The sequence below is a fragment of the Pristiophorus japonicus genome, chromosome 2 (genome assembly GCF_044704955.1).
Source record: "Pristiophorus japonicus isolate sPriJap1 chromosome 2, sPriJap1.hap1, whole genome shotgun sequence".
Classification (NCBI taxonomy): Eukaryota; Metazoa; Chordata; class Chondrichthyes; family Pristiophoridae; genus Pristiophorus; species Pristiophorus japonicus.
In genome coordinates, this window is record NC_091978.1 from 209,373,505 (window position 1) to 209,385,853 (window position 12,349).

A 12,349-nucleotide genomic window follows, 5' to 3' on the forward strand; every position below is an offset into this window, starting at 1 on the left:
TTTTGAAAAAGCAGCCACCACCACCAGGAACATTTTACCGAGAAGCGGGCCTACATAGTCGACATGGATCCTCAACTATGGTCTGAAGGGCCTGGACCACAAACTTAGTGGTGCCTCTCTGGGCACGTTGCTCAACTGAGCACACACACTGCATTGCCGTACGCAGGACTCAAAGTCAGAGTTGATACCGGGCCACCACACGTGGGATCTGGCTATCGCTTTCATCATTACTATACCTGGGTGTGTGCTGTGGAGATCCGAGATGATCGTCTCCCTGCCCTTTTTGGGTAGCACTACGCGGTTACATCACAACAGGCAGTCTGCCTGAATGGACAGCTCGTCCTTTCGCTGCTGGAACGGCTTGATTAGATTTTGCATTTCAACGGGGATGCTGGCCCAGCTCCCATGCAGTACACAGTTTTTTACTAGGGACAGCAGAGGATCTTGGCTGGTCCAAGTCCTAATCTGGTGATTTATCATTTTCAAACACTTCCATGACCATCAACAAGTCTGCAGGCTGCGCCACCATCAACAAGTTTGCAGGCTGCGCCATTTCCACCCACGTGGTGGGCAATGGTAGCCGACTGAGAGTATCCACACAGTTCTCGGTGCCTGGCCTGTGGTGGATGGTATAGTTATACGCTGATAGCGTGAGTGCTCACCTTTGTATGCGGGCTGAGGCATTAATATTTATCCCCATGCTTTCAGCGAACAGGGATATGAGGAGCTTGTGATCGGTTTCCAGCTCAAATTTGAGACCAAACAGGTACTGATGCATTTTCTTTACCCCGAACACACACGCTAAAGCCTCTTTCTCAATCATGCTGTAGGCCCTCTCGGCCTTGGACAAGCTCCTGGAAGCATAGGCGACAGTTTGCAACTTCCCCGCAACGTTAGCTTGTTGTAATACACACCCGATTCCATACGACGACGCAGCACATGCTAGCACAAGTCTTTTACACTTGTTATACAATACAAGCAGCTTGTTGGAGCATAAAATGTTTCTGGCTATTTCAAAAGCAATTACTTGGGTTTTTACCCCATACCCAGTTCTCACCTTTGTGCAATAACACATGTCGGGGCTCTAAGAGGGTGCTTAACCCCGGTAGGAAGTTACCAAAATAGTTGAGGAGTTCCAGGAACGACCGCAGCTCCATGATGTTCTGTGGCCTGGGTGCGTTCCTGATAGCCTCTGCCTTGGCGTCTGTGGGCCGAATGCCGTCCGCCGCGATCTTTCTCCCCAAAAACTCCACTTCTGTTGCCACGAAGACGCATTTCGACCTCCTCAGCCGCAGCCCTACGCGATCCAGTCGCTGGAGGACTCCTCCAGGTTTTGTAGGTGCTCGACGGTGTCCCGACCCGTGACCAATATGTCGTCCTGAAAGACCACAGTGTGTGGTACAGACTTGAATAGGCTCTCCATGTTTCTCTGGAAGATCGCTGCAGCCGACCGAATTCCAAACGGGCATCTGTTGTCGATGAACAGTCCCTTGTGCGTGTTGATGCAGGTGAGGCCCTTCGAAGACTCCTCCAGCTCCTGCGTCATGTAGGCCGAAGTCAGGTCGAGCTTGGTGAGTGTCTTGCCTCCTGCCAGTGTCGCAAATAGGTCGTCTGCCTTAGGTAGCGAGTATTGGTCCTGTAGCGAGAAACGATTAATAGTTACTTTATAATTGCCGCAAATGTTGGCCGTGCCATCACTTTTGAGTACTGGAACAATCGGGCTGGCCCACTTGCTGAATTGCACTGGGGAGATGATGCCCTTGGGTTGCAGCCTGTCCAGCTCGCTTTGCACTCTATCCCTCATCATGTGAGGTACCGCTTGCGCCTTGTGGTGAATGGGTCGTGCCTCTGGGACCAAGTTGATCCACACCTTCGCCCTGGAAAAGTTTCCAATGCCTGGCTCAAAAAGGGAAGGACATTTGTTAAGAACCTGGGTACATGAGGCCTCATCGACATGTGATAGTGCTCGGATGTCATCCCAGTTCCAGTAGATTTTGCCCAGCCAGCTCCTTCCAAGCAATGTGGGACCATCGCCTGGGACAATCCAGAGTGGCAGTTCGTGCACCATGCCCTCGTAGGTGACCTTGACCATGGCGCTGCCCAAGACAGTGATGAGCTCTTTGGTGTACGTTCTCAGTTTCGTGTGGATGGGGTTCAGGGCTGGTCCGAGTGCCTTGTTTTTTTTTTATTCGTTGCCAATCTTTCCAATTCTTTGTCAGATCACCTTGTCAGATTACAAACGCCAGAGGTCACCTTGCACACATCAAGGATCACTCTGCGCCAATGCTCTTAGCCAAAAGGCCGAGAGCCACTGCACCGTTCCTGGAAATACTGCAATACCAGGTTCGTGCCATGGAGGTGGATGGGTCAAACCACCCCACCCACCTCCTATTTCCAAAAAGCATAGGAGAATCACCTTCCTGATCCAGGGAGAACCACGTTGGGGTCATGGTTACTCCCCTGTCAGGTCAGTTACGCATGATCTTAGCCAAAAGGCCAAGTCTCTCAAACATCTTTTTACTCATGATGGATTGGCTAGCACCAGTGTCCAGTTCCATGGCTATAGGTAAGCCATTCAATTTTACGTTTAGCGTTATAGGTGGACATTTCGTCGAAAATGTGTGCACCCCGTGTACTTCAGCATCTGCCTCCTCTCTCTGAGGCTCAAAATTGCTTCGATCCACCATGGACCGATCTTCCTCTGCCACGTGGTGGTTAGCAGCTTGCAGCTCGTCTGCAAGCTCGTTGGAGGTGCCCCATTGTTCCACAGCTCTTGCAAACGTACCCTTTGAAACGGCATGAATAGGCTGAATGGAAGCCTCCACAACGCCAACAAGGTGTGAATTGCCTTGCATTCATCCTTTGTTGCGGACTCTGAGTCATCTGGATCACCTGAGGCCTGCTGGCAGTTGCAGACTCGCGGTTTCTGCCCTGTACATTTCTGCTCGCAAACACAGTTCCAGTTAATTTATGAACATGTGTGCTGAGAGATTTGTTTGGTGTTATCACTGGTGGACATAAACGCCTGTGCTATCACAATGGCCTTACTGAGGGTCGGTGTCTCTACAGACAAAAGTTTTCATAGGATAGTCTCGTGGCCAATGCCCAGTACAAAAAATGTCTCTGAGCATTTGCTCCAGGTAGCCATCAAACTCACATTGTCCTGCAAGTCACCATAGCTCGGTGACGTAGCTCGCCAATTCCTGACCTTCAGATCGCTGGCACGTGTAGAACCGATACCTCGCCATCAGCACGCTCTCCCTCGGGTTAAGATGCTCCCGAACCAGTGTACACAGCTCCTTATACGACTTATCTGTGGGTTTCACCGGAGCCAGAAGATTCTTCATGAGACTGTAGGTCGGTGCCCCGCAGACTGTGAGAACGCTCTCCTTTTTGCAGCGCTTCCTTCTCCGTCCAGCTCGTTGGCTACAAAGTACTGGTCTAGCCCTTCGACATAGGCTTCCCAGTCCTCACCCTCCGAGAACTTTCCAGGATGCCCAAAGTATGCTGCATCTTTGCGTTGGATTTGTATTCTCGTTGCCAGTTATTGTGTTCCTAACACAGATGAGGCTGCATACAGGAAGGTTAAAGTAACAGTGATCTCAGTCTTTAATAAGACACTCCAGAGTGAGGAACAGGCCTTCGGGGTGGGCTTATATACAGTGCTCCCAAGGGATGCTGGAATACCTTGGGACTTCAGGGGATGAGCTCCCTGGTGGCGGAACATGGGAGTGCATGCTTTACAGATACACAACAAACCTAATATTCCAGATCCCGAACTACATGTTGAAGGGTGGAAGATGCCTGTGCATGGACTTTATTAACGTGTGGTGGCCGTTGCACACCAGCCACCACCCGTTGCACACCAGCCACCACCAGTAGGCAATGAAACACGAAAGACAGACACTAATGGATTGCACAAGGATGATTAGTTGATGTTGTTATGTAGTTTCGATTAATTTATAAATTATGTTTGGAATGTTTGTTTTGTGGTGTCTCACATTTCAGCTTTGAGTCAGAGAGGGATGTTAAGGTGGGGAACTGGTGAGCAACAGGGATCTGGGGTTTCTTTCATTGGAACCGGATTCTGATGAAGCGCTTACGAACAGTGCGTTGGAATGAGGATCTGCTGCCTACCTCCTCCCTTCTTCCTCCTTCTCTTCCTGAGGTGGTCATGGAACCCATGGTGGCAATGGCTGCACTTTCATTATGGACAAGTTATGGAGGATGCAGCAGACCACCGCTAAATGGGACACCCGCTTCAACGAGTACTGAGGGCTCTTCCCGAGTGGTCAAGGCAATGGAACCATTGCTTTAGAACTCTGATGGTCTGCTCCATGATGTTCCTCATTGCAGCATGGCTCTCATTATATGAGCGTTGGCTACGAGTAGTGGGGTTGCGGAGGTGAGTCATCTTTCAGGTGGAGAGAGGACAGCCCTTGTCTCTCAGCAGCCACCCTCGGGTTCGATGTGGTGGCTGGAAGATTGCTGGCACACCATGATGTGCTGGGAGTGGTCGCGTACCAACTGTACATTAAATGAGTGGTAGCCTTTGCCGTTATGGTACATCTCAGGATTGATATGTGGTGCCTGCAGAGCCAGGTGTGTGCAGTTGATGGCGCCCTGCACCATGGGTAAGCCCTATATCCTGGAAAAGTCTCATGCGCACTCCAACTGCTCTCTGTTCAGAGAGAAGGCAATGAACTCCCTTTTCCTAGAGTACAGAGCTTCTATGACCGAAGGGTGTGTTGCTTACCAGTTGCCAGGGTAAGAGACATTTTGAAACAGCTGGAATAGAATCTGGAAAGGGAGGGGGAGGATACAGTTGTGTGTTCCATGTCAGAACCAACACTATAGGAAAGGTTAGGGAAGAAGTCCTGCTAAGGGAGTATCAGGAGTTAGGACCTCACCGATAATAATGTCGGGGTTAACACCCAAGTCACATGCAAATTTGCATCGGGACAAACAGATTAGGAAAGTCAAGACATGGGTAAAGGATTGGCCTGAGAAGAAGGGGTTCCATTATCAGGGGACACTGGCACCAGTACTGGGACAGGAAGGAGCTGTACCTTTGGGATGGGCTACATCTGAACCAGGCTGGGACCAAGGTCCAAGCGGAAAGGATAAATAGGGCTGTAAATAAGACTAATTTAAACTACTAACATGGTGGGGGGGGATGTTGAGGCTACTAGAAATGGCAGAAACCTAACAATAAAAGAATCAGGAAGAGAGAGTAAAGGACAAATTAAAGGAAGGAATAAGAATGACATGAATGGCCAGAGATCAGATAAAGTCATAGAGCATAAAGGTTAAATAACTACTAAAAACAAAGACAGAGGAATAATAAATACAATTTAAATGTATTTCAAAGCAAAATGGATGAACTGGAGGCAATAATTTGTGGAGAGGATCTGGATATGGTGTGCATGACTGAAACATAGCTAAGATAAAGGGAAATACAAAGGTCTTCTGTGGGCATATTAACAGTAAAAGGGTTGTCAGAGGAGCAGTGGGGCCAATTAAGGACCAAAATGGGGAACTATTGGCGGAGGCAGAAGGTATGGCTGAGATACTAAATGAGTACTCTGCATTGGTGTTTACCAAGGAAGAGGATTTTGGCAAAGCTATGGTAAAGGAAGAGGTTGCTGGGATACTGAATGAGATTTAAAAAATGATAGAGGAGGTGCTACACAGGCTTATGGTAATTAAAGTGGATAAGTCACCCGGTCTTGATAGGATGCATCCTAGGTTGCTGAGCGAAGTAAGGGTAGAAATTGCGGAGGTGCTGCCCACAAGGGGATTGAAAATGTTACTCCCTTGTTCAAAAAAGGGGAGAAGGATAAATTTGGAAATTGCAGGCCTGTCAGTTTAACGTCGGTGGTGGAGAAGATTTTAGAAACAATAATCCGAGAAACAATTATAAGCCACTCGGACAAGCATGGACTAATAAAGGAGAGCCAGCACAGATTTGTTAAGGGCAAATTATGTTTAACGAATCGTATTGAGTTTTTTGATGAGTTAACATCATCATCGTCATCATAGGCAGTCCCTCGAAACGAGGATGACTTGCTTCCACGCCAAAAAAGGATGAGTTTACAGGTGTTTCAATGAAGGACCTAATATTCCAGATCCTGAACTACATCTTGAAGGGTGGAGGATGCCTGTGCGTGGATTTTTTTTAACGTGTGGTGGCCGTTGCACACCAGCCATCACACGGGCTTGACAGAGCTAGGTCTTGGTCCAGTGGCAAGGATTACCCAAGACTAACAGGAACCTGCTCTGCTGCACAGACCGAGCGCGCACACATTTCGCAGTGTGGGCTGGCCCTTGCTGCCCCTGGGCCCTCGCCTCTTCTGGGTCCCGAACTCATGCCTCTCCTTGACCCCGGTCACTTCCCTCTATGGACTCTTGCCACTCCTTCACCCCTCCTGCTGTGCCTGCCCGCACTGCAATCAGCGACCTGGCTTTGTAGCCGTCGCCCTCCTGCAGCAGCACGTGCTGCTCCCTGCAGTGGTATGCTGCCTCACACTGCTCCCTCCAATGGCCCTGGCCGGCTGATGGTCTTGCAGGCCGGGACTGCGCCGATTTCCGGGCAATACTGTATATACTTGTGAAATGCACACCTTGACCACAGGGGGTAAACTTGTGGGAGACACTCCTCACCTGGTCATCCAGGTATATAAAGGGAGGTCCCACGCAGTGTCATCACTTCTTGGTCCTGTGAATAAAGGTGCAGGTCACAGAGTGACCTTGTCCATAGAATGTGCCTCATGTGGATTGTGCTATTGTGTAAGGACTTTACAGTGGCGACGAGAAACGGGAATCAACGACCCACGAGAATGGCTACCAGTAGCACAGAGGAATGGTACTGTGTTGGTGAGGACTGGGACGATTTCATTGAGCGGCTTCAGTAGAGCTTTGTCACAAAGGACTGGCTGGGAGATGCAGCGGCCGACAAGCGAAGGGCTCATCTACTGACCAATTGTGGATCTAAGACTTACGCACTCATGAAAGACCTGCTAGCACTCAAGAAGCCGGCGGACAAAACCTTTGAAGAGCTCAGCAAGCTAATCAGTGAGCACCTCAAACCGGCGAGCAGCATACACATGGCCCGACACAGATTTTATACCCACCAACGTCGGGAAGGACCGAGCATACGGACTTCGTTGCGGTCCTCCGGCGCTTGGCCAGCGCCTGCAGGGGGGAGATGCTAAGGGATTTCTTTATTGAGGGCATCGGTCATGCCGGAATTTTCAGAAAGTTAATCGAGACCAAGGACTTGACCTTGGAAGCGGCGGCGTTGCTGGCTCAGACTTTTATGGCGGGGGAGGAGGAAACCAAGATAATATACACGTGCAACTCTGACTCCAACATGGCGATGGATCAGGGGGTCAATATCATAAACGCGACTCAGAACCTAGCAGGCAGGCAAAGGCAGTTCGACACACCCCAGGCAGCAATAGACCCCAGAACAGGCTTTCAACACAGACAATGGCAGGCTGAATGGACATTTACGCCATCCCAGTGGACAATGCGTTCTGGGATGGGGCCATTGACACCCACTAACAGGGTGCTCAAGAGCAGTCAAAGGGACAATCAGCGAGGAATGCCTGGTAACAGCTCTTTTGTTCACAACAATGGGAATCTCAGTTCATGCTGGAGGTGTGGGGGCAGACATGCTGCCAGGACTTGCAGGTTTCAACAGTTCGCCTGCAGAAATTGTAACCTCACTAGCCATTTAGTTAGAATGTGCAGGAAGCCTGTGACCAGGCTAATTTATGAGGCGGATGTACCAGAAGAGGGGTCTGTGAGCAGGATGACGCATGGGGCAAATCAATGGACGCTGAAGTTCAGCGGGTTCATGTGGCAAATATTCACAGCTCATATACCAAAACGCCACCTATGATGATGAAGGTCCTATTAAACGGCATCCTGGTATGCATGGAGCTGACACGGGGGCCAGCCAGTCACTCATGAGCGTTCAACAATTCGAAAAGCTATGGCCACTCAAAACCAGCAGACCCAAACAAGAACGCATTGAAACTCAATTACGAACGTACACCAAAGAAATCATTCCAGTGCTAGACAGTGCAATGTTGGCTGTCACACACAATGGATCAGTGAACTGGCTGCTGCTCTGGATTGTCCTGGGCAATGGTCCCGTACTGTTGGGGAGGAGCTGGTTAGCTGAGATGAACTGGAAATGGGGGGATGTGCACGCAGTTTCATCTGTGGAGCGAAGTTCATGCTCACAGGTCCTACAGCAATTTGAGTCGCTATTCCAACCAGGCGTCGGGATGTTCAAAGGTACCAAAGTAGTGATTCGCATCACCCCGGACGCCAGTCCAGTGCACCACAAAGCCAGAGCTGTGCCGTATGTGATGCGGGAGAAAATTGAAAGCGAATTGGAGCGTTTGCTGAGAGAGAGCATCATCTCACCCGTTGCATTCAGCGACTGGGCGAGCCCCATTGTTCCCGTCCTAAAAGCGGATGGCTCGGTCAGGATCTGTGGCGACTACAAAGCCACTATCAACCGGGTGTACCTACAAGACCAATACCCACTTCCGAGAGCGGAGGATTTTTTTGCCACGCTGGCAGGTGGCAAGCTGTTCACCAAGTTGGACCTCACTTCAGCCTACATGACCCAAGAACTGGCCAACGAATCCAAACTACTGACCACAATCACCACGCACAAGGGACTGTTTGTTTACAACAGGTGCCCGTTTCGCATTCGATCAGCGGCCGTGATCTTTCAAAGAAACATAGAAAGCCTGCTCAAATCCATTCCGGAAACAATCGTATTCCAGGACAATATCCTCATCATGGGTTGGGACACCGAGGAACACCTCCACAACCTGGAAGAGGTGCTACGCCGACTGGACTGGGTAGGCCTGTGACTCAAGAAGCCTAAGTGTGCGTTTTTGGCTCCCGAAGTCGAGTTTCTGGGCAGGAGGGTTGCTGCAGACGGGATTCGGCCTACCAAATCCAAAACAGAGGCGATTCGACGAGCGCCCAGGCCCTGCAACACATCGAAGTTGCGTTCATTTCTGGGACTCTTGAACTATTTCGGGAACTTTCTGCTGAACTTAAGCACATTGTTGGAGCCGCTACACGTGCTCCAGCGTAAGGGTTGCGATTGGTTTTGGGGCGACTGTCACAGTTGGCTTTTGATCGGGCGCGAAACCTACTCTGTTCAAATAAGTTGTTGACCCTGTACAACCCTTGTAAGAAATTGGTTCTGACATGTGATGCATCGTCCGATGGGATTGGGTGCGTGTTGCAGCAGGGCAATGCTGAGGGGTAACTCCAACCTGTGGCTTATGCCTGCAGGTCGCTCTCTCAAGCAGAACGGGAATATGGGATGGTTGAGAAGGAAGCACTCGCATGTGTCTATGGGGTGAAAAAGATGCACCAGTACCTTTTTGGCAGGAGGTTCGAATTAGAAACGGACCACAAGTCATTAACATCCCTGTTGTCAGACAGCAAGGCTGTCAATGCCAATGCTTCAGCTCGCATACAGCGATGGGTTCTCACGCTGGCTGCGTATGACTACACCATCCGGCACCGGCCGGGCATTGAAAATTGCGCTGACGTGCTCAGCAAGCTTCCACTAGCCACCACTGAGGGGGCAGCGGAGCAAAGCGCTGAGATGGTCATGGCCGTTGATGCCTTTGACAGCGCAGGCTCCCCCATCACAGCCCGCCAGATCAAAATCTGGACCAACAGAGATCTCCTATCTTTAATTAAGAAATGTGTCCTGACTGGGGATTGGGCGCCCACACACGGAGCATGCCCTGAGGAGGTCAGACCGTTTCACAGGCGGATGGATGCGCTCTCCATCCAAGCCGACTGCCTCCTATGGGGCAGCCGGGTAGTCATGCCCCAGAGGGGCAGGGGAGCTTTCATCACGGAACTCCACAGCGAGCACCCAGGCATCGTGCTGATGAAGGCCATTGCCCGGTCACACATTTGTGTGATGTCTGTAAGTGCTGTAAGCTTGTAATGCTTGCAGCTCTATACTGGGATGTGGACGTATTGTGTAGTGCAGCTGCAGAGTTACAATAAACAGACAGGCAGCTTCCAGTAGCTTCCGGACTGAGAGCCTGCCATCTTAAGAGCTGTGTGTGTGTGCTCTGTTAAGATATCACAGTTGGCGACTGAGGATGGGATTTTTTCGGATGTTTAAAGCTTAAATTTTGTTGATGAAGGATTCAGCCAGCCGACAGAAGACTTTGGAAGTTTCTGTCTTTGAAAAAAAAATACAAAATCCGAGGTAAACTACAGCACAGGTGAGAACAGCTAGAGTTTAAACATGGCAGGTGTAATCGGATATTTGGGTGAATATAGACACAACCAGGAACATTTTAAAGCGTATGTGGACCGGCTAGAAATGTATTTCACTGCAAATAACATAATCAAAGTTCCAGACAATGCAGTCCAGAACCAGGCTGTATTGGAACGTAAGAAAGCAATTTTCTTATCGGTGGCGGGTCCGGCATTATACGAAACCCTTGTAAATTTGCTTGTGCCTGACGAGCCAAAGGACACAATGCTTAAAGAGATTTTAATGAAGCTGGAGTAGCACTATAACCCCAAACCGTTAGAAATTGCTGAAAGCTTTTGTTTCGGGATATGGAATCAAAAGATTTATGAAAGTATCAATGATTATATCATAGCATTAAAAAAACTATCGATGCACTGTAATTTTGGGAACTTTCAAAACCGAGCATTACGGGATCGTTTTGTTTGTGGGGTGAAAATTGATGCGACCAGAAGGAAGTTATTGACGACGGATGACTTGACTTTTGAGATTGCTTGTCAGACAGCGAGGTCGATGAGCATGGCCGAACAATATTCCCGAGAATTAAATAATGATTACGGTCGTCAGTCAACTGAGGTAAATCATCTGCAGGTTCAAAGTAAAAGACGGCCAGGGCCGAAAGTCTCAGAAACTGGAAATTCTAACAGAACGTCAAAGTCGTGCTATAGGTGCCTGGGACAACACATTGCTAAAAGTTGTCCATATGTGAAGGCAGAGTGTTTCTTCTGCAGAAAGACTGGGCATCTTGCGAAGGCATGCCGACTGAAGGGTAAACCAACTTTTAAAGCTATGAGTCCAGCGTTCAAAGCTATGCGTAGTAATCCAGAGACTGCATGGCTTGGAAGAACAACAGTAGGGCGAGATGTTAGAATTACACGTCATCAGGAACACGAGGTTAATGGACAGCGATTCAGAAAGCATCAAAATCCACATAGATGTTGCGGAATTCAAGATACCAACGGAAATTGACACGGGTGCCTCCGTGAGTGTAGTCCCGGAGTCACTATATTGCGACAAATTGCGTGATTTCCAACTGGAGAAATCCAAGATAGAGCTGCGAGGCTACTCGGGAGAGAAAATTCCTGTAGTAGGCCGTATCACCGTACCGGTGAAATATAAAGATCAATTTCAGAACTTGCCTCTAATAATAGTGAAAGGAGACAAGACTGCTTTACTAGGAAGAAATTGGTTAAGCTCACTGAAGCTGGATTGGAGTAAGGTCTTTTCTGTGGAAGCGAGATTTTCATCAACGGATGAGGTTATCAAACAGTATCCGAAGGTGTTCTGTGAAACGGGCAGTCCGATCCAAGGCTTCAAGGCGAGTGTCAGGGTACAGAAGGACGCTAGATCGGTTTACTACAAGCCAAGTTCCGTACCATATGCACTCAAAGAGAAAGTTGAGCAAGAACTCAAAAGACTAGAGACTGAGAACATTATTTGTAAGACAGATCGATGTAATTGGGCTACACCCATTGTTGTTGTACCTAAGTCTGATGGTAAAGTAAGATTGAGTGGTGATTATAAGGTAACCGTAAACCAGGTTCTAGAGAGTAATGTCCCAAATACATTGCCGAATATAGTAGATTTGTTCACAACACTAACAGGTGGTCAGATCTTCTCAAAACTGGATCTTACGAATGCTTACTTACAGCTTGAACTAGATGAAGAGTCCAAGTCATGTTTGATTATAAACACTCATCTAGGCCTATATCAATTTAATAGACTACCGTTTGGAGTGTCTTCCGCCCCTGCCATATTCCAAGGGGTGATGAACCAGATTTTGCAAGGTATTGAAGGGGTAGTATGTTATTTGGATGACATACCAATTTCAGCACCAAATAGGAAAATTCATTATAAAATATTGAATGAAGTCCTCAAACGGCTAGAGAAGCACAAAGTACGAGTGTCTGCTTATAAGTGTGACTTATTTAAAAACTCAGTGGAGTACTTAGGGTACAGAGTAGACAAAGATGGTTTACATCCGACCAAGGCAAAATTGGATGCAATTAGAAATGCACCTACTCCCAG

General features: G+C 48.7%; 1 protein-coding gene and 1 non-coding gene across 6 annotated transcripts in view; both read right to left on the minus strand.

Moving 5' to 3' along the window:
* LOC139243544 (uncharacterized) overlaps positions 1 to 12,349 on the minus strand; it is a 333,845-nt gene that overhangs the window by 38,145 nt on the left and 283,351 nt on the right. The window lies entirely within an intron of this gene.
* On the minus strand, positions 2,307 to 2,504 carry LOC139252457 (U2 spliceosomal RNA). Its single transcript, XR_011591488.1, has one exon. It is a non-coding gene; the product is annotated as a U2 spliceosomal RNA (small nuclear RNA).